Consider the following 10,772-nt stretch of genomic DNA (forward strand, 5'->3'; position numbering starts at 1 on the left):
ATTCTCCAGACACCAGCCCATAAGGCCAGGCCACTGTAGTGGAGTGTCCTGAGCCACTTACCTCACCCACAATACACCCCACCCCTCTCCAGTGGTGTGCTGCTGTTCTAGACACAACTGTGGAGGTGTCAACCCTCCTCCAGACCTGTAGCAAGACTGACAGGGCCTGCTGGCCAGGCTTCTGCCCACACCTCTGCCTCACTTTACAACAGTCACGGGAGGAATGCAGCAGATAGAACCCGACCTTCCTGAGCTGGGTATTGCTCTGGGTACCGACCATCTTCCAGGTGAAGCCAGGAGAGAGGGATGGGTACAATTACATAGCAAGATGGCCTGGCGCACTCAGGGGCGGGGCTGGAGGGGGTAGTGGAAGTGGAAGGGTGAGCAAAGGAAGCCTTGCTGTAAGGTGCCCCAGAAGCAGGAACCTGTCGGACATCCGAGGAGAACTGCACCGGAGAGGCTGTGGCCAAAGTGGGAGAGTGAGGGCACAGGCTGGAAGAAGGGCTAGGCACAGGCTGGCTCTCCCTCTGCTGATTGGAGGGTTATGAATCCAGCATTGACACACTCCCCGTGCTTATTTAAAAATTAAACGCCCCTCCCACACTGCTTTGTGGGAGCAGAGCACAGGTAAGCATCCAAGCAGGTAAACAACAGGGGTGGGGGATGGAGGATAGCAGAGGCTCAGTCAGTCCTGGTGGCAAAGCTTGAGAGGAAGCCAACTCCAGCCTTCCTTGACAGGCAGAGATCTCAGGTTTCCTCATGACCAGCTGGGAAGAGTTAGACATGGCTCTGCACTTTTTTTTGGTTTTTTTTTCGAGACAGGGTTTCTCTGTGTAGCCCTGACTGTCCTGGAACTCTGTAGACCAGACTGGCCTCGAACTCATAAATCCACCTGCCTCTGCCTCCCAAGTGCTGGGATTAAAGGCGTGCGCCACCATGCCCGGCCTGGCTCTGCACTTTTTGCACTCCCACCCCAGACTTGCTAGCAGGGGTACGGAGGTGAACGTGGTCCTTGCAGAAATAGGAAGACTTTGGAAGTGGGGGTCAGGTAAAATGTAGCCTCTGACATTAGACAAATTCCACTTGGCCACTGGGTATTCCATGGTAAGAGCTCTCCAGGCCCTTGGGTGTTAAGTCTGGAGTCCAGGGGGCTCTTTGACTGGAAGCACAGCTCTTCATCACTAGATGAGGCATTCTAAGGCCTGGGTCTGACTGAAGCAATCATTTAAGATGGATGGCTGCCAACCGCAGTGGGCCCTTGGGAAGAGGGAGAAGACTGAGCTGAGGATCCGAGCTCTGAGACGCTTTCAGCTTATGGGGCAGGCACAGCACAGACACCAAGAACCAGCAGCCACAGAGGTGGAGGGTAAGCCACAAGAGTGTGGGTTCCAAAAACTGGGAGAAGTAAGTGTCTCCAAAGGACCAAATGGCTTAAAAACCCTGGAGGCTTGGGGACGGGTGAGGGAGAATTGGGTATTTGGCAAGTGGCTGGTGACCACTGGTGAAGCCCTGTTCTGTGGAGACCTGAGAGGAGAGGAGGCGGGGCCAAGCCAGGAAGGATGACAGGGATGCAAAGCTACTTAGCCAGGGTCTTTTTTTTTTTTTTTTTTTTTTTTTTTTTTTGCTCTATGGTACGATAGAAAATGGGGTGGCAGCTAAAGGAGAATGTCAAGAGGACCTCCCTCAGGAGATTCGGAGCATGAGGCAGATTCCAGTGATAGGTAGGTACTGAGGCACAGAGAGGGTCTCAACTTGGAATGGCACACCGCGGACCACTGCCAAACCACTGACTTGTGGACCAACTTAATGGCTCTGCCTCCTTGCTTGCCCAGACCTTTCCATCCCTTGTAGAGCCGACATTACAACTCTAGGTTCTACATGGCACACTGAGACAGCGGATGGATTCATGCTATGAATGCTTTCCAAGTTTTTACAGCGTTAAGACTTGGCGCACGCCTTGAATCCCAGCACTCGGGAGGCAGAGGCAGGCTGATTTCTGAGTTCGAGGACAGCCTGGTCTACAGAGTGAGTTCCAGGAGAGCCAGGGCTATACAGAGAAACCCTGTCTCGACCACCCCCCCCCAAAAAAAAAAGACTTAAGATCCAACCACGCTTTCTATCTTATAACATGTATAACCTTCAACCTTGATGCCAGGGTGGGCAATCATTCTACATCCCCTCCACCTCCACTTCACGAAGCTCCCACCATGCTACTCCCTCCTCTCCATCCTCCTCTTTGCAGAGGCCAAGCTCGGGTCTCTAAGCAGAAGGTTGACAGTACGTTTAAGGCCAGGGTGGTTAGCCCAGTAGGTGCTTTCCATGTGAGACAGTGTGAAACGAATAACTCGATTTAACCAAGGTGGCCAAGGTTTTTGTTTTTCTGGAAGAGTGAAGCAAGAACAGAAATTGGGACTAGAGCTCCACAGAAGGTTATCAGGCCAATGAGGAGACGTCTCACCTGGGTGAGAAGGGCTGAGGGAAGGCAGAGAGGAGGGGAGATCTTGAGGAACTGAAGGATTGTTGGAGCTGGGGACCCAGAGGGAGTGACCTTGGAAGGTAGGAAGTGGAGGGTGTGAAGCTGAGGTGTTGGGATTCTCCAGACTCTCTTGGGAGCAAGGGCCTGCTCCGGGTGGGTGGGAGGTGGCAGTGGTGTCACCTTGATTGCATAATTGAGGTGGGAAGATGCACCCTAATGTGGGTAGCGACAGTCCTTGACTGGGATCCAGGACTGTGTAAGAATGGAAAGGACATACCACAGGTCTGAGGGTATTCTTTGTCCTCCGATACTCGGATTATGGCTGCCACGTGACCAGCTCCCCTAAGGTCCTGTGTGACTTCTCCGCTGTGATGGACCATACCTGGAATTGTGAGCCAAAAGCTGCTTTGGTCTGAGTGCTTTACCGTAACAGCAGGAAACAAAAACAAGACAGGAAGTGACACGTCTAATAATCAGGGACAGAGTGTCCTGGGAGGTGGAGGGCAAGCCCTTTGATAGGGAGGAGGCCGGAGAAGGGAAGGCCGGGAATGCTAGCTGCGGACGTCCATTTCTTCACCATAAAAAGCCTGGGACTTTATTTCCTAAAACTGTTTGCTGGTCAAGTTTCCACAATCAACAGATGCCTCCCAGAGGTTTTGAAGGAGACATGAAATGACACTATGGTTTTTCCATCAGGACAGGTGGACCCGACCCTCAGCTTCACAGAGGGTCGCAGATCTGCCTAGCCCATCACCCTCAGTTGAGTCTGACCGAGTTTCCTGCCTTTCTGGCAACTTCCTGACTCCCTGGAAGCTGGTGACAGATTTAAAAGGTCCAGGTGCTTGGCTGACGTCTGTTAAGTCCTTCCAGTGGATCTCTCCGGATCCGAAGCCCCGTGTTAAATACTTCTGCGCCTGGGAAACCTTCTGGGGTGCCCCTCTCTGTTGAATGGTTAGAATTCCCCTTTGAATTGCTCTTTCCCCAGAGCCCTGCTTTTCATCCTTCCGCTCTGAGCTTCCTAAGGGCTGCTCTGGTCTGAGGGTGAATAAAAACCGTAGACATTTTGCTATGGATAGGAACTTGAAGACGGCGTCACAGGGATGGCTTATTCGTGGTCCATCCAGTATCTCTGGCCTCAGCCTACATGACTTGGACGGCTTAGATTCTCAGACTGAATCCTCTGGGCACATCCTAACTCCCATGCTCGGTGTCTAAGCCAGAGTTGTTCAGATTCTGGCTCTGTTGCTGTTATCCGGCACACACGGTCTCCCTGTGGAATTGAGGCTTCCTTCCAAAATGGTAGCCCAAAGGCAGGCAGTTTTCCCTTCTGGAGGTGGAAACCCCAGGCTTCTATGCCAGGCTCCATTGTGATAAACATGTACTGCTTTTTATATTCTTGTCTGCGTTGCTCTCTGTGAGGGAGATCTGAGTCAGGGCCTGCAACCCCAACCCCACCCCCACTCCCCAGTAGGAGGTGAAAGAGGCAGGGAGGGATGGAGAGCCAGAGGCTTCGTTCTCTGAAGCAATAGCTACAATGTCCCAAGAGAAGCACCTAGTGTCCCCAGAGCTGACAATTTATGAGTCCAAAACTCAGTACACTGGGAAAGCTTTCTAACCACATCTCCAGTGCCTGGGCAAAGTAAAAACCATCCTCTGCTCCGACCATTGCCCCACACTGTGAGAGAGCCTATTGCAATGGGTGGATAGGACATCATTCCACCTCCTGGAGAGGGTGTAGTGGAAGGGTGGATCAGTGAGCCAACAAAGGAAGTCTAGTGCAATCTACATAGAATTTACAGAGCAGGTCTGTCCCTACCCTGACTCTTTTATCTTGTAAATGGTTGAAATAGCTGAATTAGACCCTTTATCTTCTGGTCTTTCCACATATCAGGCAGGCTAGCTCTGGATCATTTTGCTTTCTGTGGCCCAGGAAAGTGCCTGTTATGGAAAATGTCCCCTGGGTTCCTAGTGAGGAACATCAAAGGCTGTTGTGAAAGCACAAGGAGTTAAGCACACTGGGTTGGTCACAGGTGGTTCAGAAAGCTAGAGACGCACACACAATTTAACACAAAGGTAAGACCCATGGTACCATTTAGATGCTGAAGCCATTCACCAATGTTGACCTGCACCAGTGTTCTCTCTTTGAGGACATTGGTGTAATTTAAAAAGGCATTTGTGGAAATCAGCTTCCTATGAAGTAGAAGAAAGGAAGATTCAGGGATTTAGTGAATCTTTAGGATTACTCCAATGGAATGAAAACTTCAGGACTCTATTTCATGGAGACTGTCAATGCAAACGTATGAGTCTGCATGGAAATGCAGCCTGGGACTGCAAGGAGCAGAAGTTAGGCTGTACAGAGGGAGGGAGCTTGGCCCTGGTACACAGAAACAGAGAACACATCAGTCCTTCCTTCCTTCCTTCCTTCCTTCCTTCCTTCCTTCCTTCCTTCCTTCCTTCCTTCCTTCCTTCCTTCCTTCCTTCCTCCCTCCCTCCCTTCCTTCCTCCCTTCCTTCCTTCCTTCCCTCCCTTCTCTCTCTCTCTCAGACATTTGGGAGTGTTGATTGCTGACTCCCAGATGTGATGGCTTTTACAGACATGTGGATGAATCTACCAAGTCACAAATTCCAGGCCCCCCTGGGTAACAACAATACGGTACAATGCCAAGCTGCACGGAGGCCTCTCTGTAGATGATGTCCACTGCTGCATCCCGCCGCCCTCACTTACAGTTCACCTGACACTGTTTCCTGGTGCTGGGGACCCAGAGGTGGCAACATATCGAGACATTCCACCACGCCACCAGTGTGTAATGAAGGGGGTGAGGCAAACCTTGCACATCCGGTGTGTATTCTAGAGTTTCCCATTAAATCCAGGTTTGGTCCCAGGGTGCTTGGCTGTCAGAATCCCGCCCCCATCCTCCCCCTCCCCACCCCACACCCCATGCCTCATACACATACACTCTACAGGGTTTTCACAGGTGAGCCTCACAGGTTTCTAGAATGTTAACTGGTGTCCTTTAAAATAATAAATGTCATTAATTTCCCAGTAAGAATTTAGGATTGCGGTCTGGTGAGATGGCTCAGTGGGTAAGAGCGCCCGACTGCTCTTCCGAAGGTCCAGAGTTCAAATCCCAGCAACCACATGGTGGCTCACAACCATCCACAACGAGATCTGGCGCCCTCTTCTGGAGTGTCTGAAGACAGCTACAGTGTACTTATATATAATAAATAAATAAATCTTTTTTTAAAAAAAAGAAGAATAATTTAGGATTGCTTTAGGGGTCCTTACTTGTCCCATGCCATCCCCTCTGTCTGCCACTCAGAGGCAGGAAGATGGCAGAAGTTCTGGAGGCCCAGTCCTACCACCAACATGGTAGCCCAGGGTGATGGACTCCCTGTGAGGATTTCTTCAGTGTGTGGCCTGGGGATGGGGCACAGTAGCTGAGCTCCTACACATACCATCTCCAGACAACCCCCAAAGGCAGCAGCATCTCTCTCCTTATGAGAGAATGAAAGTCCTGGGAGTGTGGGGACTTCTCATCTGCAGAGCTCCCTGTGAGAGGAGCTAGGATTTGCAGGGAGCCCATAGCCTCTAGAGCAGTTCCTGTCAGTCTGTCTGTCTGTCTGTTTGTCTGTCTGGGGGCTATTTAAGTTGCCCATAGTGGCTCAGATCAAAGCAGGTGTTCTTTGATGTCTGTGAGTGGAGGCTCCTGCAGATGTTTGGAGAAGCATCAGGGAGTAAAAAGGAGGAAACTGGCCGGGGCTGTAGGTGGGGCACACTCCAGGCTGGGGGTTGTGAAGGCCGGATGGACAAGCTCTGCTGGGTCTCTTGTGTTTGGGACAGGAGAGCAGTAGTGCATAAGGAGGGGTCCACTCCATCCAAAGTCACAGCAAGGTCCACAGAATTCATAGCTGGCTCTTATTTTTGTTACTGGGAACAGGCAAACTTACCCACGCAGCTTCCTGGCTTTCTTAGCCCTTCTTTTCCTTGTTCCCAGGTCACTGGGCTAAGAAAACATCACATATCTACCTAGCCAGCCTCCTAGACATGGCCTCGTAACGTTCTAGTAAGGATTGGTGAGGGGAGTAAGTAGCTGGGTCCTTCATTCAGCCGGTGTTTGTTGAAGACTCACTATGTGCTAGATGCTTGGGACAAAGATCCCTGACCTTGGGTTGCTTCTAGTGGAGTTGGCAGGCAGTAAAGAATGTCTACTAGACGTGAGTAAATTAGGTCCTAAAGGGTCTAAGTAAGGTGTGGCCTAGATGGGTGACAGCTGCAATCTAGACAGGGCAGTTAGGGTAGCCTGGTCCTGTGGGTTCCCAGGAAAGCCATCCAGGCAGAGGCTGAAGATACAGAGACAGAAGCCTGTGTGTCTGAGGAGCAGAAGGAGAGCGGGAAGCTAAATCAGAAGGTATAGCTGAGAGTCCCAAGTGATGCTGGGTAAGGGGACAGCAGCTTGGAGCAGAGAGGACTCTTGTATATAGCTGAGGGGGCAGCTATAGGATCTCTGGATGGATTGGATTTAGAATATTCCTTTAGAATAAGGAGTCTATGACCTGAGAAGATGGAGCACCCTTCAGTGGGGACAGAGAAGAGGGGTGAACAGCATTGGGAGGGGGGATTCTCAGTGGAGCCTGGGGAGAAGAGTATGTATGATTTGTGTGCTGAGGAGATCCAACCATATGAGACTTGGGGCTCCCCTGGCAGGATGAAGCAGGATCAGAGTCTGCCAGTCATAGATCTGAGCTGGGAATGTGAAGGGTGGGGGCTGATTCTGTAGAGGGTGAGAGACATCCCAATAGTACAGCTATAGACAGGACAAGGTTAAGGCTGAGCCTGGAACTCCACCCTATCAGGAAGTCAAGAGAAGGAGGCAAAAGGGAGTTGGTGTTCTGAAAGCCACAGGAGAGATTGCTCTGAGGAGACTGGAGGAGTTAACACAGGATGTTGCAGGACCCCCGCCTGCTGCCTTTGTTGTCCTTGGCCTGCATCCCTCCACTTTGAGATGAAAGGGGGCGTTGGTGTTTGCCAAGCCAAGGTATCAGAGACACTTTCGTGTCAGTGTTACCTGTAGCTCTGCTCACAACAGCTGAGTCATAGGGTCAACTGGGGTGTCTAGAGACAGAGGGATAGCAAAGAGAAACAAGGTACCCACACAAGCATGCCCAACAGGTATCCTGTAAGCTGTGTGCCGGAAGCAGCATGCAGCAGCCAACACTGTCTGTGGGAGGACTCACTCAACAGTGATGATGATTAAAAATAAGATGGTGGAGCCAGGTGTGGTGGCTCATGCCTTTAATCCCAGCACTTGGGAGGCAGAGGCAGGCAGATTTCTGAGTTTGAGGCCAGCCTGGTCTACAAAGTGAGCTCCAGGATAGCCAGGGCTATACAGAGAAACCCTGTCTCAAAAAACCAAGATTGTGGTAAAAGCCGGGGCAATGAGGCTTGTTTGCATCCCAGGAAGAAGCATACAGGAGACACACTCTTGTCTGTGCACAGCGTGGCAGCAGGCAGGGGGCACTTTCAAGCACTAGCAACAGGCTAGACTCATCAGGCCAGGACTTGACAGGCTTCACAGGCAGCAAGCACCTCGGCTGACTGGAAGAGTGAATAAGTTGAAAGCCACAGAGGTAAAGACAGGCAGGTCCCTTGGAGGAAGACAGCAGTACACCCTGGAGTGTGCTGGGCAGTGGTTGGGGATGAGGACCCATGGAAAGGAAAGAAATGTGGGTCAAGTGCACAATGGTCAATGTTCTAAGTGAACAGAGAGGGCACAATGGGTTTGCTAACCCTGGGCCCTTCCCACCTGACTTCCATGCCTGCTGAACCCTGTCTTCCAGAGTGAGGCAGGCCAAGGCAGGTTCACCCTGCTTTGGTGCTGTGCTGAGGAGGCATACACCTATACACTGGGGGTGGGGTGCACCCCCTGGGCCATGGGCCATCCTGTAAAGGGGCATGTGGGTATCTTCCTCACCTCCATAAAGACACTCATCCCTAGCTGGGCATAGTGGCACATGCCTTTAATCCCAGCACTTGGGAAGCAGAGGCAGTTGACTCTCTGTGAGTTTGGGGTCAGCCAGGGCGATATAGAGAGACCACTGTCTAAAAAAAAAAAAAAACAGGGCTGGTGAGATGGCTCAGTGGGTAAGAGCACCCGACTGCTCTTCCGAAGGTCCAGAGTTCAAATCCCAGCAACCACATGGTGGCTTACAACCATCCATAACGAGATCTGATTCCCTCTTCTGGAGTATCTGAAGACAGCTACAGTGTACTTACATATATTAAAAATAAAAATATTTAAAAAAAACCAAAAAACAAAAAAAAAACAAAAGCCCCTCATCCCTGAGGACTCTCTGCCCCTTAGCTCCTGGCACAGACATTATCACAGTGCAGGAAGTTTCTTTGTCACTTCCTCCGGGAGGGAAACCAGTCTGTCCTTGGCACCCCAGCTTTGTTCTCTCTCTGCTCACACTTCAGAGACCCCCCCCACACTCAACACTCCCCCCCACCCTGGCCATACTCCTCTCTCACTTAGGTGAGCTGTTTTACCTCCCGGACCGGCCCTCTGCCATCTGAGCATGGCTTCTTCTCAGAAGGGATTTCTGAAAGGCCCTGCCTGTCATAAGCTGCCAGGCAAGACAAGGACTTCAGCAAAGCCACTTAGGGAGCCGACAGGTCTAAGAGGTGGGTACCAGGAAGGCTTACAAAGATCTGCAGAATCAGAGAGAGTCCTAGGCAGAGGCAGGGGAATGGCTGAAAGCTGAGTAAGACCCCAAACTGAGCCCAGTGGGCAGGGCACACTGCTGAACAGGTTTTGGCAGGTCAGATGTGAACAGCTCAGGCCCGGACCCCACAAATGTGTCTGGAGGCCAAGATATTCACTCCTCTGAGCACAAGGTCCCTTCACGCTCCCTGGAGGGTTTCCAGGCTCACAAACCCAGCAAAGCAGTCAGAGATGGCAGGACATGAGAAATCTTGTGTCCTGTCCAGCCTGCTTGTGGTGGCCCTCCTTAGCTCTGGGACTTTGGGGGTGTTGATGAGCTGTGGGACTCTATTTGCCATGAGATTATTGAGGAATTAAAAGGATGTAGGAGTTGAGAAGAGGGTGGTGCTAACTTTCTATTTTATATTTATTTATTTGTTTGTTTGTTTTTCGAGACAGGGTTTCTCTGTGTAGCCCTGGCTGTCCTGGAACTCACTCTGTAGACCAGGCTGGCCTCGAACTCAGAAATCCACCTGCCTCTGCCTCCCGAGTGCTGGGATTAAAGGTGTGCGCCACCACTGCCCCGCCTGGTGCTAACTTTCTAAAGGTTAAGGAGAAAAAGTTTGTTATTCCTTTGGTTGGTGTCTCTCGAGGTAGCCCTCACTATTCCAGAAGTCACTGCCCTCTTGCCTGCCAGATATGCTTCTGTATACCAGGCTAGAAGAGTGCTCAATGCACGGGGTGCCCGCTGCTCACAGGCAGGGGATAGCAGTGGACTATAAAAGCCTATGAGCTAGCTGCTTTACCCCTTCTGTAGAGAGGGAGTGTCAGGTAAGGGTATGGGTGTGAGTATGGGCGTGAGAATGTAAGCAGGTGTGAGATGAACGTAGGTGTGAGTGCAGAAACTGTGTATGTGAGTGGGGTCTGAGTGTGTGGTCACTCATGTTACGTGAGGCATAGCCCCTTGGGCAGTGTGGTGTGAGTGTAGCCAGAGGGACCGACCTGATGAAGCCTTGCTTCTATTTCTGTGGTCATCCGTGAGAAAGACCCACCCTAGGAAGGAAGCAGGGAGTCATGTCTAATGGCTGTGGAGCACAGTAACCTTCAGCCTACAGGAGGAGGGACAGCTCGACTCAGTGTTAGTCCAGGCTCTAAGATAGGGACTCTGATAAGTGAAATGACAAAACTATTTCTGTAATGGCACTGCCCCCAGACCTGGGTGCATGCCCACCCAGTTCAAAGGCCTTGATACCAAGGTCTAAGCCACCTGGGCAATGGCTGAAGGCAAGAACCCATATGGAGGGTGCCCAGAGAAGTGGGGCGGGTACCAGGAGCACTCGGACTTTGTCAAGTATCTGAGACCTGGTGAAAAGGAGGCAAAGTTCAGTGACATTGTACTGTGACCTCTGCATCTCAGTAGTGAGGTACACATACTAAGACTCCCCATTGTTTTTGGTAGGCATCTACTGATCACAAGCCTGGGCCAGGCCTGGGACTCCTGCCACTGTGTGGAGGAGCTCTCGCAGCAGAAGACAGTATTCTTCACAGGCTCTACACAGGCCAGGGAGGGATCCCAAACTCCCTGCAGTCCCTGCC

Source organism: Mus caroli, unplaced genomic scaffold (assembly GCF_978045245.1).
Source record: "Mus caroli unplaced genomic scaffold, Mus_caroli_1 scaffold_1, whole genome shotgun sequence".
Classification (NCBI taxonomy): Eukaryota; Metazoa; Chordata; class Mammalia; order Rodentia; family Muridae; genus Mus; species Mus caroli.